The sequence below is a fragment of the Bos mutus genome, chromosome 13 (genome assembly GCF_027580195.1).
Source record: "Bos mutus isolate GX-2022 chromosome 13, NWIPB_WYAK_1.1, whole genome shotgun sequence".
Classification (NCBI taxonomy): domain Eukaryota; kingdom Metazoa; phylum Chordata; class Mammalia; order Artiodactyla; family Bovidae; genus Bos; species Bos mutus.
In genome coordinates this window covers 23,741,618-23,762,087 of record NC_091629.1, presented here as the reverse complement: position 1 = coordinate 23,762,087, position 20,470 = coordinate 23,741,618, and the positions used below count along the sequence as shown (strand labels likewise).

Genomic DNA, 20,470 nt, shown 5'->3' with positions numbered 1-20,470 from the left:
TGGGTTGCCATTCCCTTCCCCAAGGGGATCTTCCCAACCCAGGGATTGAACCAGTGTCTCCTGCATTGCAGGTGGATCCTCTACTGTCTGAGTCACCAGGGAAGCACTTTATAACTGAAAGGAGCCAGCTAAAGCCCAAAGAGAGAATTATTGTTCATCATCAAGGCTGGTTCCCAGTTACCCTGAGGGGTGGGGCAGGGGTGCTCCTAGGGAGATTGATCCTTTTATTGTTAATAAGCAAGTCACACTTTCTTTCCCCACCTGAGGTTGGCATGTGTTCCTGTTTGGCCTCACACAATGTTTTATGTAGCTACACTTACGATGCACTCCAAGAAATGAGTTTCCCATTTCATCCTGACTGGCCTCAATTATATGCCCACTGGGCTGCTCCCCTTTAAGGTTCTTCCTGGAGCCCTAACATGGGACACCTGGGGACAGGACCCCCTTGACCCGAACTTTGCCAACAATCACAGCTTAAGCTCTGCCTAGAGGCAGGAGGGTGGACCAGATGTCTTCCAGCTTAATGAGTCTGTGGTGGGTAATTCAGGGTGACTGTAACAAAAAATTGACTGTCAATATTCATTTGGCTATTGCAAGCTGAAAAGTCTGCTTGCCAGGAGGTCAAAGCCTGCTTCCCAGGGGGGTGCCTCCACCTCCCCCTCATCTGGCTATTTTGCAGAATGGTTGCTATAACACAGAGGGGTACAAATAAAAATCTTATTGGTTTTTCTTACTTTCAAAACATTCCTCTCCCACAAGTATCAGTGACTCTGAAGCTTGAACCAAATATCCTGATTATTTTACCTGGGAAAGAATGATTTATTCCCCCCAATGATTTTATCCTGATAAATATATTATTTCTTAGCATGCCACACAGATGCACACTCACCTCCAACATAGTCAGCGACCCTTCAGACAGGGAGCTGTGAGTGTGCAGCTGATCCAGGTAGTCTTCCATCCACCTGCTGGGCTGTCTTCCCCTGCGCGCACCTCCTCAGGGGCTCCCCGCTTCACCTGCCCTCAGGACATCGGCACAAAGCCCGGTCATAGGCAGGTACCAGGTAGTCAGGGAGTCGGTGTTCCCAGCACGATGGCTAATTTCCACATTGGAGTAACAGAGAGTCTGCAGAAGAGTATATCTTAAAGTTTAAGAACAACTTCCAGGTGTTTCTGAAGCACGGAGCATCCAGTTTCTAAAGATCAGCTGTCTGTGGATACGATTAAACCAGTCTGATGCTCTCTTGTACCTTTTTTTGTCATTTGGTGGCACAGAGAAGGACTATCACCCTGCAGTAATTCTGAGCTCCCAGTTTTTTGTTTGATCCATGTTCCATTTTCCCAGGCCACACATTTTGGGAAGGTATTTTTCACAAGAGTAGAGCTGAATGATTTGCCTCCCTTTTTCTCCTAACTGCTTCCTGTGCCTGGAGGCACTCACAGGTCACTGCTCTATATCAGGAGGCCACATGTTGCTCATTCTCCTTGAGAAACATTGCCCCTTTGCAGCTCCAATTTCAATGGTTTGTTCTCCAGGTTCATCTGAATTTCACACAGGCCACTTGTGCCTCAAGCATGCCTGTCTTTTAGTTACACATAAAAAACACTAAGTCAAAGATCTGAACTCCATCCTTTTTCCTTCCTAATTACAAGATGTCCATAACTTATTATCTAAAATGCCAGGTCAGGGAGAGTGTGAACTTTGGGGAGAAACAGACCTGAGTTTCAATTCTGGCTTTGCTATTTTGCTATGTGATCTTGGGCAAGTTGCTAAACCTCTCTCAGCCTTAACAGAATGCTTCTCTCTCCCAGAGGGAGAGAAGCTCACTGAGGCTGAAGCTGCAAATCCCACTTGGATAAGGGAGGACCACTGTGGCTGTCCACTGGACATGTGGACAGTGTGAGCCCAGCATCCCAGGTGGCGTTAGTGGTAAAGAGCCCACCTGCCAATGCAGGAGATGTAAGAGACCCAGGTTTAATCCCTGGGTCGGGAAGATCCCCTGCAGGAGGGAATGGTAACCCACTCCATTATTCTTGCCTGGAGGATCCCATGGCCAGAGGAGCCTGGTGGGTTACAGTCCACAGGGTCACAAAGAATCAGATATGACTGCACGCAGGCTTAATTTAACTGAGCTTTCTGTTTGTAACCAAGATTCTGCACCAATTCCATGGCCCATGGCTCACATCTTTCTCATTTCTGGGCCCGTGGCCCATTGAGTCCTATCTGCCTCCTCTGGGATCCATTGAGTCCTATCTGCCTCCTCTGGGGTCCATTGACCCTTGCATCTGTCCTGATCACCCATTAGAGCGGATCTTCCAGAGTTCCGTGCAGAGGAAGGCCTGTCTCCTCTAGACCTCAGATGTTTCAGCATGCTACTTGGTAAGGGCACAGACTTTGAAAAATTAAAAGGTGAATGTGCACTAGATTTGCAGGAAATTGGTGAAGAGACCCTGGGGGTTGTGGGTCAAGCTCTGACTATAGCATCTGCAGCAGTTTGTCCCTACCACGTCACCGGCCGCCACCGCCCACCCTGAAGGCTGTGGGGATTCCGAGGAGGAAGGGAAAGCATCTGAGGGTGACAGTCCTGCTTTCCATGAACAGAGTCAGGTTGTCAGAAGCCCACCTGAAACCCTTAGGGAGCAACAAAGGGGACAAGGTGGAGACGAGAGGGGGGAAAGGGGGACATAAACCCAGCAAGAAGTCCCCAAACCTGAAAGACAAAGCAACCACACCAGATACCAGCGCTGAGTGTAGACAGCCCGGCGCATAGATTCTCGTTGCCTCTGCACAAGCCTCCACTGAAACACAAACACTTTTGGGAAACAAGTGCCACAAGCATGTGCACACATGTGAATGCACGTGGACACACACACACGTGTGCGTGCACACTCTCATCCCGTAGCCTGGTGGAAACCCAGCTCAGCCTGGCTGAGCCTTCCCCAGTGACCATCTCTCAGGCTCAGCTCCAAGTGACACCTTCCTACACACGCAGCACAGTGGGGTGGGGTGGAAGGACACCCTGGGGTGAGTAGCATCCCTCTTTAAACGGACAAGTTCTGTTCTCAGATCATAAGGGTTTCCCCGTGCACCCACGGAGACCAGGCTCTGGTGTTTGCCTAATGTAAGCAGTTAGCCATTCTAAGTTAGGGAACTACTACTGACGATTGCCAAATTGGGTGGGGGGGGTGGTCGAGTGAGCCCCCTTGTTAGCAGAACTTTAAGAAAATAGGGCTTGTTAATGCCTCTGGAGTCTTCCCACAAGGCGCAGTGGTAAAGAATCTGCCTGCCAGTGCAGGAGATGCAGTTAGATCCTTAGGTTGCAAAGATCCCCTGGAGAAGGAAATAGCAACCCACTCCAGTATTCTTGCCTGGAGAATTTCATGGACAGAAGAGCCTGGCGGGCTACAGCCTATGGAAGCGCAAAGAGGCAAACACAACTGAGCACACACACATACACTATGCCTCTGGCAGATTAAAGAGTTTCAGTGTGATTAGGGAGAGGAAAAGATATTAGACAACCTCCCGACTCTTTTTCCGGTTCCTGAACAAAAGCCCTGAGCGAATCAGGTCCCATAAAAGCCCGGCAGATAAGCCCAAGGTTTGATTTTCTGTGAAGCTGTTTTCAGGTCTTAAACTCACACAGTCTTAAGAATCTCCTGTTTTGCAGGCCCTGCCTTCACCCACTTCCGTGAGGATTTCTGCTCCTAGCCCCTGGTGTGGGGCAGCAGACCCCTGTCCCCACCCCAGCTAAGAAACAGACCAGCCTGAACGCAAGTGCTCAGGGTCCCAACCGTCTCTTTTCTCTCTCTCCCTGACCCCAACACTCCAGATTATTACAGAAGGGGGACTTCCCTGGTGACAAGTTGTTAAGACTTCACCTCCCAAGGCAGGGGGAGCAGGTTCAATCCCTGATGGGGTAGCTAAGATCCTACACGCCTTGTGGTCAAAAAAATCAAAACATAAAATAGAAACAATATTGTAACAAATTCAATAAAGGCTTTAAAAATGGTCCACGCCAAAAAAAAATCTTAAAATTACAGAAAAACCCAGGATGACTTGTTCTAGCCGACTGGCAACATCCTTCAGTGATCATGCAGTTTTTCCTGAAGGAGAGAAAGAAGGTGAATCTGAGAGTAAAACACTCAGGAAAGCTGCACAGAGTGACGTCACTGCCAGAGCACTCAGTGGCCAAGGAGACGAAGATTCTGTTAAAGTCCACGCCGGGAAGTGACTGGACAACTTGGATGAATCATGGAATTAGAGCATCAGTGTCATTTACCAACCCAACCGGCACAAGCCGCCAATCAGCCCTGGTGCACAGGCTACTTCCCAGGAAGAGGTGGGGAAGCTTCACACCAATTCCCCCCTTACACCTGCTGGGTGACTTGGGACTTCAGTTTCCTAGACTGTAAAATGAAGAGTGTGTGATTCTAGTTCTACAAGTTCATGTTATTCCTAGAGTTTCTAAGGCCCAGAACTCTGTCTCTATTCACATGGCCCAGTAAATAAATATTTCTTCTTCCTGGTGCACAGATGTAGTCAGCAAGTATGCTCACGGGTCTCCAAGAAGTTAGCAACTCTATTTTTGGAAGGACCATCCCCAGCTGGGGTGTCCAAAAAAAGGACAAATCATCAACAAATAACTCAGCCTTTGGTATTTCAAACACATCATAAAATGAATGGCGAGGGATTTAATAGACTTGGGTTGAGGGAATCTGCCTTATATGCAGAAGAGTCCAAAAACATCATAAAAAATAAAAAAGACCTGCCAAACTCACAAATAAATGTCTCCAAGTCCTGATACCATGTTTTCCTGGTGCATTCCTCAATTTCACTGGCTATAATGGGTTCCTGTTGAAACCTGGATTTCACAACTTTTGTTTTGAATATTCCCGGCAGCACCAGGGAGGATCAGATTTCAAAAAGAACATTTTGGCCTTTGGTGGGGGACAGGGTAGCAATAAGCGCAGTCATAGGATTTCCCCTGTAGACCTTCTTCATCTTGACTTTTTTGCTCCCTCCTCCCCACCAGCACAGAAATTCAAGAAAGACCCTGCAGGGCAGAGCTGTTAAAGGGACAGAATGCCATTGCATGGATGCTGTTGGTACCCAGCCCACATTCCCTGGACTCTTACCATTCTTGTGTATGTCAACTTAACACCTTCCAATTGTAAGAGGCTATGCTGAACTACGGAGAAGGCAATGGCACCCCACTCCAGTACTCTTGCCTGGAAAATCCCATGGACAGAGGAGCCTGGTGGGCTGCAGTCCATGGGGTCGCTAAGAGTCAGACACGACTGAGCGACTTCACTTTCACTTTTCACTTTCATGCATTGGAGAAGATAATGGCAACCCACTCCAGTGTTCTTGCCTGGAGAATCCCAGGGATGGGGCAGCCTGGTGGGCTGCCATCTATGGGGTTGCACAGAGTCGGACACGACTGAAGCGACTTAGCAGCAGCAGCAGCATGCTGAACTAAGAGCCTTTTCTGGTTGCTGGAGTCCTCTCTGCCTGGGCCCTGGAGGCTGGAAGGCCAGAAGAAACGCCCACTGGGAGCAATCTTAACCCGCTGGCAGAGGGGAGTAGTGGACCAATGAACGCCCCAGCTCCCCTGCGCCTCGGGAAGGACAGCTCTGAGCAAGCTTCTCCCCGTCTCAGATCTCCAGTGGCTGGCCCCTCGGGCGCTCAGGAACACACCAGCTGTGGCTTCTCCCCCTTCTCTGCCTCACTTCTCTGCTCTCCTATCAGTGCTTCCTGGGATCACCTCCCAAATAAATTAGACTCCTTGGAAGTTCAACCTGAGAAAGCCATTCAGTGTAATTAGACACGTAATCAGATTTTTACATGCATACACTTTTAGTTGTAGACAAGGATATATAGACAACCTTTCTAGATATGATTTAAGGGATCTCCAAACTATTTATTGCAGTGGAATCTAAAAAACAGCCTTCTTTAAGGAGGTTATAGCCTTGCATTACACTCCCTGGTGGCTCAGCTGGTAAAGAATCTGCCTGCAGTGCAGGAGACCCAGCTTTGATCCCTGGGTCAGGAAGATCTCCTGGAGAAGGGAACAGCTACCCACTCCAATGTTCTTGCCTGGAGAATTCCATGGACAGAGGAGCCTGGCAGACTATAATGGACTGGACTCGCAAAGATTCAGACACGACTGAGTGACTAACACATTCCTTTTATCCTTTTATTTCTTTCTCTTATTGCAAAGTGATAAATGCTTATTGCAGAAAAAAATTTTAAATATAACTAAGCAATAGGCCGGAGACGGAAATGGCACATCACTCCAGTACTCTTGCCTGGAAAATCCATGGACAGAGGATCCTGGTAGGTTGCAGTCCATGGGGTCACTAAGAGTCAGACACGACTGAGCAACTTCACTTTCACTTTTCACTTTCATGCATTGGAGAAGGAAATGGCAACCCACTTCAGTGTTCTTGCCTGGAGAATCCCAGGGACAGGGGAACCTGATGGGCTGCCGTCTATGGGGTCACACAGAGTCGGACACGACTGAAGTGACTTAGCAGCAGCAGCAGCAAGCAAATAGGATAAAATTTATGTCATCAATAATCTTATCACCCAGGTTACATTACTGTTGATATTTTGGTGAGCATCTTTTCAAGTGCAAGGATGAATGTGTGTGTATGTACACATGCTCACAAAGAGAATCATGATGTTTACACTGTTTGGAATTCATTTGCTTCCATTAACAATGTCTTAAACATCTTTCATATAAATATTCTTCTGCTACTGCATTTTAATAGCAGAACAGTTTTCTGTTGTGCAGTACTGCCTTAATTCACTTAATCAATTGCTCTTCATTCGATATTCAGGCTGACATTTCACATTTAAAACAGACATTAGTTCTGTTGATCCTCTCCACAACCTGGGAGAATTTGGGTCAAATGGAACAGGGATTGTTTGGCCAATGAACCAGCAGGGCCCATCTCATAAAGGAGGCAGGAATAAAACATTGAAGCGTCACAAGGACCATTAAGCGCTAGACTCTGTGGAACTGAACTTAAGTCGCCTTGAAGATGCCAATTTATCCCCTACCCTGCACACACGCCTTTAACTAGGCCTCCATTCATGGACCCCCAGATTAACAGGTATTGCACCATGTCACCTTAATCTCTGGGACCACCACTGATTGAGTGAGGATGGATACCTGACCCACGGGAGGCTAATCCACTGGCTGGCCAGACTCATGGCTTCTGTGCCCTGGTTCAAAAGAATGAACCAAATCAACCATAGTCTTCTCTTCCCAGGAATTGGAGCTTAGAGATTGAGGGGAAGGTTTCTGGTCATCTGTAGGCACCAGTAAGCATGAGTTTCAGGCAGGGGACCGTGTGTGGGGCCATTTGCACATCAAAGCCATGAGACAGCATTGCTCAGAGGAAGGTTGGGAAGTAAAGATAGGGTAAAAATAACAGAGAGTAGCAAATAAGGAGGGAGCAGAGGGTGGAATTGGAGATTCAGGAGCTGCCAGCTCCCTTCTCAGTTCACACCCAACCTGAAGCCCATTCATGTCTATTCCTTGCTGTATTCTTGAATCGCTTTCCCAGATACAACCTTTCTTTTGTTATTCCTTAACTTGAACTCATCTGAGTCAGTCTATTCTCTGTTAATGAAAGATTTCTTAACTTGGATATAAAGCCTACAGACCTGCATACATGGAGAAAGTCAGCAAGTGCTGGAATTGCTGGGGGAATACTCAGGGTGGAAGCGAGATATATCCTGGCCTTAGGAGGTGAGTGGGAATGGGATGGCAGCGATGAGCTGGACGACAGGCTGAGATGAAGGGACAAGCTCAGCAGGTCTAACAGAGGGTCCCTGCGAGCGCACTGGGTCTTTTCGGAAGAAGGAGGGTGACGGGCAGGAGGGGAGGAAGAGCCCCAGTGAAGATCAAGAGAGACCTCCATTTCATGGCAGAATGCCTGGACAGTGTGAAGAAACTAAATGCCCAAGGAGCAGCCCACCAGCATCACCTGAGGGCTAAAACCTAGAGAGTGCTGTTTGCTCAGTCATAGCTTAGGAATCGAGGTGGTGGGAGAGAGGGGTAGAATGATGCGTCCTGGACACCTGAGCCTCCCCCACTGCCTCAGTTTCCCCACCCTTAGGACAGAGACAGTGTCCTTCTCTTCAACCATCCACAGCTTACCTGGAATTCCTCCACAAATTACATATCAGCCCTGCTACATTCTTGCCCTGGAGCCGGGAAAAGACTGTCCAGGACTGAGGCAGAGATTTAGCACAGTTTTGTCCTTGAGAGCATTGGAAAGCTGAGGACTCAAACATTTCTGGATGGCAATAATGTTGCAGTGGAGCATTTCTAGCAGGCAGCCAAGGAAGGTCATAACGTGTATGAGCAGGTATCGGTGGCAAGAGATAGAATGACCATGTGAGTATTACTAACAATGTGAGTTTTCCCCCTGGGAAACTGAAAACAGGTGGTGTCATGCACTGCCAATCAATCATCAATCAATCAAAACTTAAAACTTGGTTTCCAGTCCCAGATTTGCCATCATGAGCGTAGGTAAATCATTCCCCTGTCGGAATGGAGGTGGGACCAGGTAATGGTGAAGCTGTCACCCAGGGGCAACGCCCTGCTTCTCCTAGTCACCCCTGAGCGCTGGGTGGGGTTCTGGTGCAAAGCGAAAGAAGTGAATTTAAGTTGTTGCTGGAAATCTCATCTCCCTCCCCCCCCATCCCTGCACTTCCCTGTGAGTCCTGGCACTCACCTGCCCACAGGAGGCAGCACGAAGCTGACCCCTCTCTTCCCAGCCCCCTCCCTTCAATTCAACTCAACCAGAAAAAAGGCTGAACCTCTATTTGGTCCCTCCACTGCATCCCATCCAAACTCCTCACTATGGGCTGCTGCAGCTGCTGCGAAGTCGCTTCAGTCATGTCTGACTCTGTGTGACCCCATAGACGGAAGTCCACCAGGCTCCCCCATCCCTGGGATTCTCCAGGCAAGAACATTGGAGTGGGTTGCCATTTCCTTCTCCAATGCATAAAAGTGAAAAGTGAAAGTGAAGTCGCTCAGTCATGTCTAACTCTTAGGGACCCCATGGATTGCAGCCTATCAGGCTCCTCTGTCCATGGGATTTTCCAGGCAAGAGTACTGGAGTGGGGTGCCATCAACTTCTCCACACTATGGGCTAGAAGGCTCCAAATGACATCTAGGACCTGTCCTGTTAGGCAGACTCCCTGGGGCAGCCATTCTACTGACAGGCTGCTCTGGGTCAGACCCTTCTCCTTCCTCTAATCAGCTGAGGCCAGAGTAGCTGAGTCTCCTGTGAGAGGACATGCGGGGCTGCTCCCCAAGCCCATCATCCAGGACCCAGAAATTCAAGTGAACCGTTTCCTAGGAAACGTTCCAGGAAAAAAACCTGGTCGTGGAATGGGAAGGGGGACCAGTGTGCAGCACTCAGCCCAGTCCCATGGAGGGGCTCTGACTCCACTGGGGGCTCTGGGGAGGCATCAGAGTTGCCTGAATTGTGGGTGTGGGGCAGACAGGGCAGGGTGTCTAGACCCCACACCCATCAGTCGGTCCACACTTCTGGGTCTCCGGGCACCCTGGACCCAAGTGAAGGTGGTCAGTCTACCAGGAGAGAGGCATCAATGCTGGATGCCGACGGGTGTGAGCAGACCGCTGCATGGTGTGCAGCACTGGGTCCATGTGAACTGGAGGCGGTCACAAAGGCCATGGTGGGGGTCTTCCTTCTTCCTTTGCAGGGAGACTCTGGAAGCTCCCTGAGCTTGCGGCGTGGTCTGGGAGCTTGTTACATCTGATCTGTGATGGAGCAGCACTGGGGACACCGATAGCGGCTCACGGAGGAAACCACATGGCTGTCTCATCCCTGCTGGGATGGAAACAGAGATCCTCCAGCTCCAGGCGACTCTGCTCCTTCCTCATCAGAGGATGTGCAAGGACCACGCTTCCTTCCCTCCCCCCAAGCCCTCCTCCTCAACCTCTGTTTCTGTTGGAACAACATCATTCACAACAGCCAGGTGGGTGTTCATTGAACCTTTTCTTCCGTTTTCTTTTCTATGCACAGATAATTATGTGCATCAAGTTGCCATGCAGGGGTAAATATTGTAATTTGGCTTCAGGGATATTAGGCATAACGTGGTTTTTGTTTCCTCTGCCTCACCGGCTAAACAGAGAGCATGGCATCTCCTCCTGGAGGGGCTTGGACTACAAATACGGCTTTTTATATAAAAAAAAAAAATCTTTTCTGAGCCCTGCGGTGCATCCTTCATGTTCTGAATAGCAGCATCATTGTGACATCCGGTGGTGGGCAATTCAGCTGGTGAGTCATGCGCCAACGAGATATACGCTCCAATACCATCATGTGATGACAGGCAGCCTGCAATCAAGCGATCAAATGTGGGACTTTTATTAGCAGATTAAACAAGAAGCTTTCTCCAGAGGCTTCTAAATCAACAGAGCCCATGGTTATTGCCCACTCACATTATACTCAAAGAATGCTAGGCATCATTTACATATGAATCCTCACCTAGCTGCTCCAGGAGAGGAGAAAGCAAGTCACAGCAGGCTGACTTCTCTCCCTAGGCTGGAGGAGAGCATTCTAACCTAGCAAACAAACTGAGGTTGCCTGATGTAACAGGGCCACCGAGTGAATGGGGCTGGATTCCAGTTCAGGGCTGGGCCTGTGCTTCATGGACATCTCCTTGGGATCTATCTTGAGATCTCTATGAATTAGTGTGGAGCTTGGGTACCAAAGGAGCTCCTGGTTCTGGCTCTGGAAGGTGGCATGGGCGTCTCCCCAGTGGATGCTCTGAAGGTCACCTCTATCAACCCTAAAACTGAGAATAAATCAAAAGTGGACTTCTATTCCCTCCAAACCTGCCAGAAAATTGGGCAAGGGTGACTGAGCAGCTTGGGGCCATGAATGGCTTTTATAATATTCGCTCAGAATAACCTTACGGGGTGCCCAGGAGCTGTGCATGCACGTGGTTCATCCTCTGTGATGTGACTGGAAGTGGGAAACAAGAAGGGTGACCCGGGACTTCCCTGGTGGTCCAGTGGTTGTGACTCCTGCTGGTAATGCAGGGGGCATGGGTTCGATCCCTGGCCAGGGAACTAAGATCTCACATGCTGCACGGCGCAGCCAAAAAAGAAAGAAAAAAGTGTGGCCCTTCCTCTCTGCACTGAAGGCTGACTTCTGGCAGGACAGCAGGGAGGGGATTTCAGCTGAGGATGTCAGCTTAAGTGTGTCTGTCCTGGTGCCCAGCTGTGTGCCTGGACCAGTGACCTCTCGTTCAGTTTCCCGAGTCTTGAAGCCAAGAGTGCTTTTCTCTAGGAACTGGCTTGCAGAGAGCAGAGAACGTTTACACTAAGGTTTAAGGGATGCTGTGATTTAAAAAGAAAAATTAAGGTGCCTGGGAGGAAAAGTAAACACATTATTTTAAAGCTAATTAAACAGGCTTTATGTAGTACCTGCCAGGTGCAATGGATCGAAGGGAATGTACAGTTTAATAAATCTCCAATTTCAGGGGGTTTATGATCCCAGAGGGTAAAGCAGTTTGGAGTGCGATGATGAAAAGCAGAACATGGGAGGTGAGAGGCGCCTGCACACAGGCTCAAGTGCGCGGCCACAGAGTGCTGGGCGCCGTCCCCAGCAGTGGCTGACAACAGCCTCTGACAGAGCCTCTGTCAGAGCAAATGCTTCTGCACGCTTCCTGCGGTCCCAGCACCACCACGAGGACCTCACCTCTGCTCACTCGTGAAATCTTCACATCCGTGCCATAAAGAGGTGCCACCATCATCACCACTTCACAGGTGACCAAAGTGAAACACAAAGGGGAAGCAGAGCACCCTCCCGTCCTACCCAGGACCACCTTCTCTATAGGACTTCATGGCCCTTTTTTGTCTTGTTACTTCTCTTGCCGCTGTGGCACTCAATTACATCAGCTTGGGCTGCACACAGCAATTCAATTCAACAAGGCTGTGTCAGATTTCAAGGCTCTATCAGATTTCAGGGCAGTGCGGCATCAGTAAGGACCATGGCAGGGGCCCCACCCTCGAGGAATCTATAATCCAGCAACAAAGATGACCTTGGATATAGACTCAAATCAAATTCACAGTGGAATGCCCCATGTGCTGAGAAAAGGGAAGGACCGTTTACTGTTAAGGATGGATTTGAAATGATAACCAGATATGGTGTATCTTTTTACACCATATCTTTTTAAACAAGTGATGTTGGGTTTTTTCATGATCATGAAAGTAGGAACTCATTGGAAAATATAGGGAGGATAAAGAAGAAAATTGAAATTATGCATAATCTCACCAACCAGAGAAAAACATTATTATATGTTGATGTATTTCATTCCAATCTCTTCTATCTGCAAATTAAGGCTTGTTAGAAAAAATAGCAATAGAATAGTACTGTTTATGTGATTTTGTATCAACATTTTATCATAAGCATTTTCCATTGTCACTAAAAGTTGTTTGACATATAATCTTTAAAGGCTATATGACACATAATTTTTAAAGTTTACATAACATGCTCACGCATGGACATGCCATAATTCACCAGTCCATTTTACTGTTGTTGGCTGTTTACATTTTTGCCAGGTTTTGCTAAAAACAATGCTGCAATATGTACTGTGGATGTTGTTTTTCTCAAATCTTGCGTGGAATCTGCCTTCTGTAAAAATGGTTAAACATTTGTAAGAAATTACAAAATGTCTAATGAAACCTTATTTGTTCTGATATTGACATTGCTGCTCTAAGAAAGCCAGGTGTCCTAGACCATGGAGGAACCAACCCAGTCTCGTGCGCCCAGGAGAATCTGCCTTCTCAGGCCTCATGCCATCTTATTGGGTCCACTGGCCAGCCGGTAGATGCAGGGCCACCCTCCCGTCACCATCTTGCCATATAGTAGCCAAGTGGTTCCCAGCATCTCCACTTCTATCCCAAATATCAACGGCCAAGTAAAAAATGTTTCCTTTGGCCAATACTCTCCCAAATCCTTAGAAATGAGGCTTGTTGGTCCACTTTGAGTTACATGTCCAGCGTATATTGTTTGATAGTCATGAAGGTCAAGGAGATGAAAATTCTGGCTGGGCAGACCTGTGTCTTAAAGAGTTTCCAGCTATGCCACTTTTACGTAAACAAATAGTAAAATGGGCTAGCCTGGAGCAGATACAACCACCAGTCTCTTGGGATAATCCTAACCACACCTCAAATTCAATATGCCTCCAAATACATCTGTCTTCTCTGCCAAAGCACGTGCTTTCTCCTGTGTCCCCTTGTCCCTGGAAGTCATCATTACATGTGGGAGACCCTGGGCATCAGCTCACCTTGATCCTATTTATATCCCACCCCCCACCTCATGGTGCAGTGGTAAAGAATCCACCTGCCAATGCAAGAAACGCGAGAGACACAGGTTTAATCTCTGAGTCAGGAAGATCCCCTGGAGTAGGAAATGGCCCCCTGCTCCAGTATTCCTGCCTGGAAAATTCTATGGACAGAGGAGCCTGGTGAGCTACAGTCCACAGGGTTGCAAAGAGGCGGACACGACTGAACACACACATACACTCTTTGCTTGCGTCCACATCAGAGTCTATGAAAGCTAAAAACTTAATCTCCAGTGACTCTCACTGCTGTGTGTAGTCATGCAAACACTACTGGCCAATAATATATAAGCAAGTGATGCTTGGAGCTATTGCAGCCATCTTATAAGGACCAGAGTCATACACTAAGGAAGGAAAAGCACAGAGAAGGGCCCTGGGTCACAGAAGATGTCTCACTATGCTGAACTAGTCTGAACTGCCCACCTCTAGGTTTCCTGTCACATGAGACAACTAAGCCTCTACTTTCTAAAGTCATCATTGTTTGCCATCAAATGTAATTCCTAAGAGATACACCCTCCTCCCAGTCACTAGAGAACCTCAGAGTTTCTTCGTCACTTCGCACAGTTACTCCTCATCACTGCTCAGTCACCTAGCACTATGGATTTTACTTCTCTGGGGAAAAACTAAAAGCCACAATAAACCAGTTGTGTGTCAGCCATGCATGGTGGTACTTTATGGTATTAGCAGACCAAATATGGACTTGGTGGGAGGTTGTTAAAAAACAGACTCAAGTTGTAGACGAGTAATTAACTACAATTATTTTGCTAGAAAGTGTTAAGGTCCTTGCCATGTTTGAAATGTTAAAATGATTCAGTTATTGTTTTTGCTCAGTCACTCAGTCGTGTCCAACTCTTTGTGACCCCATGGACTGCAGCTCATCCTCGGTCATCCCCTTCTCCTCTTGCCTTCAATCTTTCAAACTTTATTTCAATAAAAATTTTTAAAAATATTATTGAATAATAATAGCATCTCTAGCTGTGTGAAACAGAACAAAATATGACTTATAACTCAAACTGCCTTTTAAAGAGAATGGATCCTGTTAGGAGAAGCTCTTTGTCTGCCCTGGATGTAGAAATGCTTTGTGATGCTCTTTTAGGAGCATAAGCTACAGGCCACTGAGTGACCTTGCTTAGTGGAGGGGAAACTCTGGGGGAAAGGGAGGACAAGGGGAGGACTCCGTGTGCTGTGGGAAGGGCAGGTCATGGAGGAGCCCCAGGCAGCTGAGTGTTTGGAAAGGACTTTGAAGAAAAGGAATGAAGACACGGAGGATTAAATTGTTTGTGGTGTGATCCATTAGACAATGACTCGCCAGCTGTTTAGGATTTCCCTGGTGGCTCAGACCATAAAGCAACTGCCTACAATGTGGGAGACCCGGGTTAGATCCCTGGGTTTGGAGGATCCCCTGGAGAAGGAAATGGCAACCTACTCCAGGACTCTTGCCTGGAAAATCCCATGGATGGAGGATCCTGGTAGGCTGCAGACCATAGGGTTGCAAAGAGTCGGACACAACTGAGTGACTTCACTTTTTTTTCCCCAGCTCTTTAGTAATATCCTCCAAGGTTTTGTGTGAGTGACTCAGATGGTAAAGAATTTGCTCACTGTGCAGGAGACCCGAGTTCAATCCCCGGGTCAGGAAGGTCCCCTGGAGGAGGAAATGGCAACCCACTCTAGTATTCTTGCCTGGAGAATCCCACGGACAGAGGAGCCTGGTGGGCTGCAGTCCATGGGGTTGCAAAGAGTCGGACATGACTGAGCGACTAACACTTTCATTTTTTAAAAAATTTATTTATCTTTAATTGGAGGATAATTACTTTACAATTTTGTGTTGGTTTCTACCATACAGCAACGTGAATCAGCCATAGGTATACATATGTCCCCTTCCTCTTGAACCTCCCTCCTACCTCCCATCCCATCCCACCCCTCTCGGTTGTCACAGAGTACCGATTTGAGCTCTGAGTCATACAGCAGATCCCCGCTGGCTGGCTATTTACATGTGGTAATGTACATGTTTCCATGCTGCTCTCTCCATTCATCCTACTCTCTCCTTCCCCCACTGTGTCCACAAGTCTGTTCTGTATGTCTAGTCTCCACTGTGGCCCTGCAAATAGGCTCATTGGTACCATCTTTCTAGAGTCCATATATATGCATTAATATACAATATTTGTTTTTGTCTGTCTTACTTCACTCTGTATAATAGGCTCTAGGAGAAGGCCACTTTTAAACTGAAGAAGGGATCATTTCTCCCCTGGACAAGCACAAGGAAAAAAATATTTGATGCAACAAGGCAATGACCCCAGTGAAAGAAGGTCACCAGAATTTGAGCACACCTGGAACTCACAGGCATCTCGGGGTGGTCTTGGGATTTCAACAAGCCATGGGTTTGGCTTTAAAATTTTAAATTTTAAATAATTTTAAATAAATTTCAAGCTCTGGGAAGCCCCAGCTGATATAAAGTCTTTATGTGATAAAGAGATGACTGTGTTCTTGAATAACACACACCCTGCAAAAGATATATGTGAGCAGATAAGCCATGTAGCAGACCAGCAAATGTTTTTATTTACTATCTTTCTTCTTTATCAAATTCTCAGTAGCCAAAACACATGGATGAAAGACAACGAGATGAAAAATATAAAAATTTGAATCGAGAGCCCTGTAGGGAAAATGTAGGAGGAATTCTGATAGGAGGTCCAGAGGGAAGGATTAGAGAAGATGGCAAGGAATAAATAATCAAAGAGATGTGAAGAGAAAATTCATCTGTACTGAAAAACAGCATGCATCTTGAGATTTAAAGAAAATGCTAAGCACGATAACTTCACAAGCATGATAACTTTAAAATCACATCTAGACCTATGCTGGTAATTTTCTAGCCAATAAGGATGAAGAGGAAGATTCTAAAAGCTCCCAAGAGAAAAACATCTCTTAAAAAACAAGAACGTAAGGGCCATAAAGATCTTATGCCAGACATAATCTCCAGTGCCATGAAAAAATGATATATCTGACTATATAAAGACTACAGATTCCTGCCCTTTGCTATTTACTGAAATCTAAAATAAGACAAAACTTTATATCTATTTGAGACATATATATGTAACTAGATTTAAAAGTCTTGAAAAGGATACCAAGCAAGCTTAACTGGGTGCACCTCTGGAGGAAGGAGGGGGATGACATGGAAAGAATTTTCACTGTTTTTATTGTGTATTCATCTCCATTTCAATTATTGAAATGCTGCCCTATGACTTGAAGCTTTTTTAAAATATATTAAACTCATAAAAACAGAATTCCCTTTGCAAAATAACAGATGAGGAACTGCTTACTTAATTTCATCATTGATTCATTTATTCTGCCCATATTGACTGGCCACCTACTATGTGCCAGGCACTATTTTAGGCACTAAGAATACAGTTGTGAACAAAACAGACAAAAGCTCCTGCTGTTGTGGTGTTTTATACTCTAATTAGTAGAGGTATTGGCTTCCCAGGTGGCATTAATGGTAAAGAACTTGCCTGCCAATGCAGGTGACATAAGAGACACAGGTTAGATCCCTGGGTCAGGATGATCCCCTGGAGAAGGGAATGGCAACCCACTCCAGTCTTCTCACCTGGAGAATTCCATGGGCAGAGGAGCCTGGCAGGCTACAGTCTATGGGATAGCAAAGAGTTGGACACAACTAACGCGACTTAGTACACATGTATGCCAGAAGAGACTCCCCAAGCCTCATTCTTTCTCTCTCTCTCTGCCTTGTTGGGGCTCAGCGAGAGGTGGCTGTCTGCAACCCAAGGGTGAGCTCTCACCAGCCACAGACCCTGCTGGCATCTTGATCTTGGACCATCAGTCTCTGGAACTTCGAGAAAAATATTTCTGTTGTTTAAGCTGCTCGGTCTGCAGCTTTTGTTATTTTGCTATGGTATCTGCAAACTGACTGGCACAGACAACAGCAAGCAGAGTTTTATAGAGCAATATACTCCTAGATGCACGTTAGGCATTTTATGTCTGTTATATCCCAACAGAAAATGTAAAGGATAAAATAAAAGAATGCCTCCAGCATCACCAAGGAGGAACACCTGAACCAGGTAAACAGCTGACATTTCTGGATCTTCTCTTGGATCTGGACACTGGGTCCCAGCTGAGCTGCTGCCAGGAAACAGGGAGCCGGGCCAGCCTGAACTCCCAGAAGAATTCTGGGCTGGAGCAGGATGGAGAACAGGGAGGGTCCTGCTACTGAGAGTCAGCCAGGCCTTCTTTTTCCCTTGGGCAATGGAGGATGGAGGAGGTGGCCCAGCTGGGAGGGCAGAACAGGGCAGGAGATGACCTCTGCACCCTGCCCAGGCCAGTGGTCGTGGTCAAACCCTGGTGACCCCGCCTTCTGTCCCCACAGTGCTCGGTCTACCAAGTGCCACATGACTCTGAAGGCAGAGCTGTTGGTGGACAGCGAGACCCACCCAGATGCTCGTGAGCTGGGTGTATGAGAGACGCTGTGTGATGCAGAGTTAGCACCAAGAGTGGAATGATTCCAGTGGACATTCATTACCTGGTCTGTGGCTTGAAAGAAACATGCTCCCCTTTCCTGTTTTGCTTTCAGAACCTTGGTATATTTCATTTTCTGGCCCCAACCTGACCACATAACAGCACTTTTGACTTGAAACTGCTTTCCAGGAGAACTTCTTGAGCAATCCTGAGACAGGTTGGGACCTGAGACCCTTTGCTTACACCTGGACACACCTCTCCTCCAGCAACAAAATGCAAAGAAACTGTATGGGACTGAAAATAACTGTGCATGCACACTTGGGGCTAATTCTGGACCCAAAAGATACAAAGAGACAGTGAAAAGAAAACTCAACTGCCACTTCTGAGGAGCCTGGATCAAAAACAAGGTGTCAAAAGCAAAAGCAGAGTGCTATGCATGCCCTCAGCACACAATACCACCAGAGGGGTAGGCAAACCACTGACGCTGTCCCTCCAGCCACCTCTGACACACCCCTACCCTCATCCCAAATAAGGAATCAACTTGCCCCACCTCTGGGAGTGAGCAAAGAGCCTGTTAACTTCTCGCTCCCCTCTCCCCACCCTGGCTGCAGCAGGGCCCCCAATAAAGCCTTGCCTGAATTTCCTGTCTAGCTTCTTGTCTATTTCTATTGATTGGGGAAAGCCAAGAAATTGGGTCAGTAACAATCCTAATAAAACTTTATATCTATGCTTTTCATATGTACTCTCACTTCTAAAAATGTGAAATGACTTCCAACCAAAAATTAAAGAAAAAAATTAACTTATTCATTTAGAAAATATTTGTTGATAATAAATGTTGATAAAAGGAAAGGCTCTGCATCCAAATCTAGAGATCTACAGAGAGTGATCATTTACTTAAAGATTCACGGCTAAGTTTCTCTGTGCCTTTAGGAGTTTATTGATTATTAGCTAGGTGAAATATGAAGGGGATTAAAGATGGAAAAAGTAAATTAATACCAGATTGGGACGAACTGAGATGAAAACATTACTGATCAATGAGAAAACGAGATGCTATTTTCAATAGGTTCATTTACACATTTTTTCAGAATACATTTTGTGAAAAGTGTGGTATAACTATGTACAAACGATCCCTTCCCATCAAGTGAACAGTCCTTGATAGTCTTATATGAAAAGGAAAATAGTTTCACTTTATTAATGTAACTGAATTTAGTTACATTATTTCCTATGAATCATCATTAGGAGACAACAGTATGAAGCTATGAAAATCACTTGAAGTATCCTCCATAAAGAATTATACTTTCTCCACTGTTCCCAACAACGGGTGTAGACCTCCTGTTACAGTCTAGCTCGAACTGATGCTGTGAAAGTCAGAGGTTGTGTGAATAAGGATAAATACTCTATTTTGGTCATTTCCCTAAATTTCTTCCTACCGATGTTAGTGAACATAAGAAGAAGATGTGCCAAGGGTTAAGTACTTCTGGTGAAACCAAGTTAGAGGCTGTTTTATTGTAGGGTGTCTCAAAGACCAGATGCACTGAGACGCACGCTGAGTCTTACGATGGGAATGCGTTGTGTGGTGTAGCCCCAGCTAACCTGCTCTGAGGGCAACCTTCATGGAGCATCTTGCAGACTAGTGGTCTATCAGAACACATCCCCCAAAAAAACACTCTTCTGTCTGAAAATATCAGGAAAGACAGTTGTTATAAGAAAAATGCCCTTCACCTTGGGCTCACTCTGCTGTGCGTGGCCACCATGCTTCCTGACATTACAGGACAGAGTGCAAGGCTGTCTTTTCTGGGACACCCTGGTTTCCAGTTCAGAGGCTGTGAGGCACGAAGTGGGATGTGTCTACTTGTGTTCTCCGTAGCATCGCCTAACTCTGACCTCTATCCTCTAAGTTTCACGTTTGACTTGCAGGGTGTCTGTGCAGGGGTTACAGGGATTCCTGCGGTTGGCAAGAGACTCAGGCTACACACAGAGGTGAGAGATGGGGGCAAGGGTGGGGCCAGAGGTCCATCCTGCCCTTAGAGGTTGGCTGAGGGCACTAGCAGGGCAGGGATCCAGGCAGCAGGGAAACCCAGAGGAGGAGGGCTCAGCAGACCGGCAGGGACAGTGAACAGGAGATGGTCATGACATGTTAGTTTCAGCTATGGTTCTGCAGTGATAACAAACAAAGCTAAAGTCTCCCTGTTTTAGCACAACCACAGTTTTACCTCTCACTCATCCCACAGCATGAGATGAGCCAGTGGCTTCGTGAGCAGCTCTTCTCTATGAGGTGACTCCAGGGCCCAAATCCTTCACTTTAGGATGCTGCCATCTTAGCCACGTGGTTTCCATGGTTACTGAGGAGGAGGGAAGGAGACACAAACCACCTAACGCCATGAGCTGGAAACTTTGGAATGAAAATCCACAACCATAACTCCACGGCCCCATCCATTTAGCCAGTCTGCACTTTTCCAGGATCCAGACGTTGACCAGCACTTAGGAAATGCTCGATAAAGTCTTGTTGACTGAACAGTGCAGGGTTGCTGGTTTTCAACTAAATGTATTGACTTTCCTATTTCCCTCAAACACGGAGGATATAATTCCAAAAGAAAGCAGTGGACCCTCCGA

General features: G+C 46.8%; 1 long non-coding RNA gene across 3 annotated transcripts in view; it reads right to left on the bottom strand.

The window, feature by feature from the left end:
• Positions 1 to 20,470, bottom strand: part of LOC138990401 (uncharacterized) — an 88,760-nt gene that overhangs the window by 29,152 nt on the left and 39,138 nt on the right. For all 3 annotated transcript variants that reach the window (XR_011466475.1, XR_011466474.1, XR_011466476.1), the window contains exon 2: positions 890 to 10,380. This is a non-coding gene — a long non-coding RNA (uncharacterized lncRNA). The remainder of the gene's footprint in view (positions 1 to 889; positions 10,381 to 20,470) is intronic.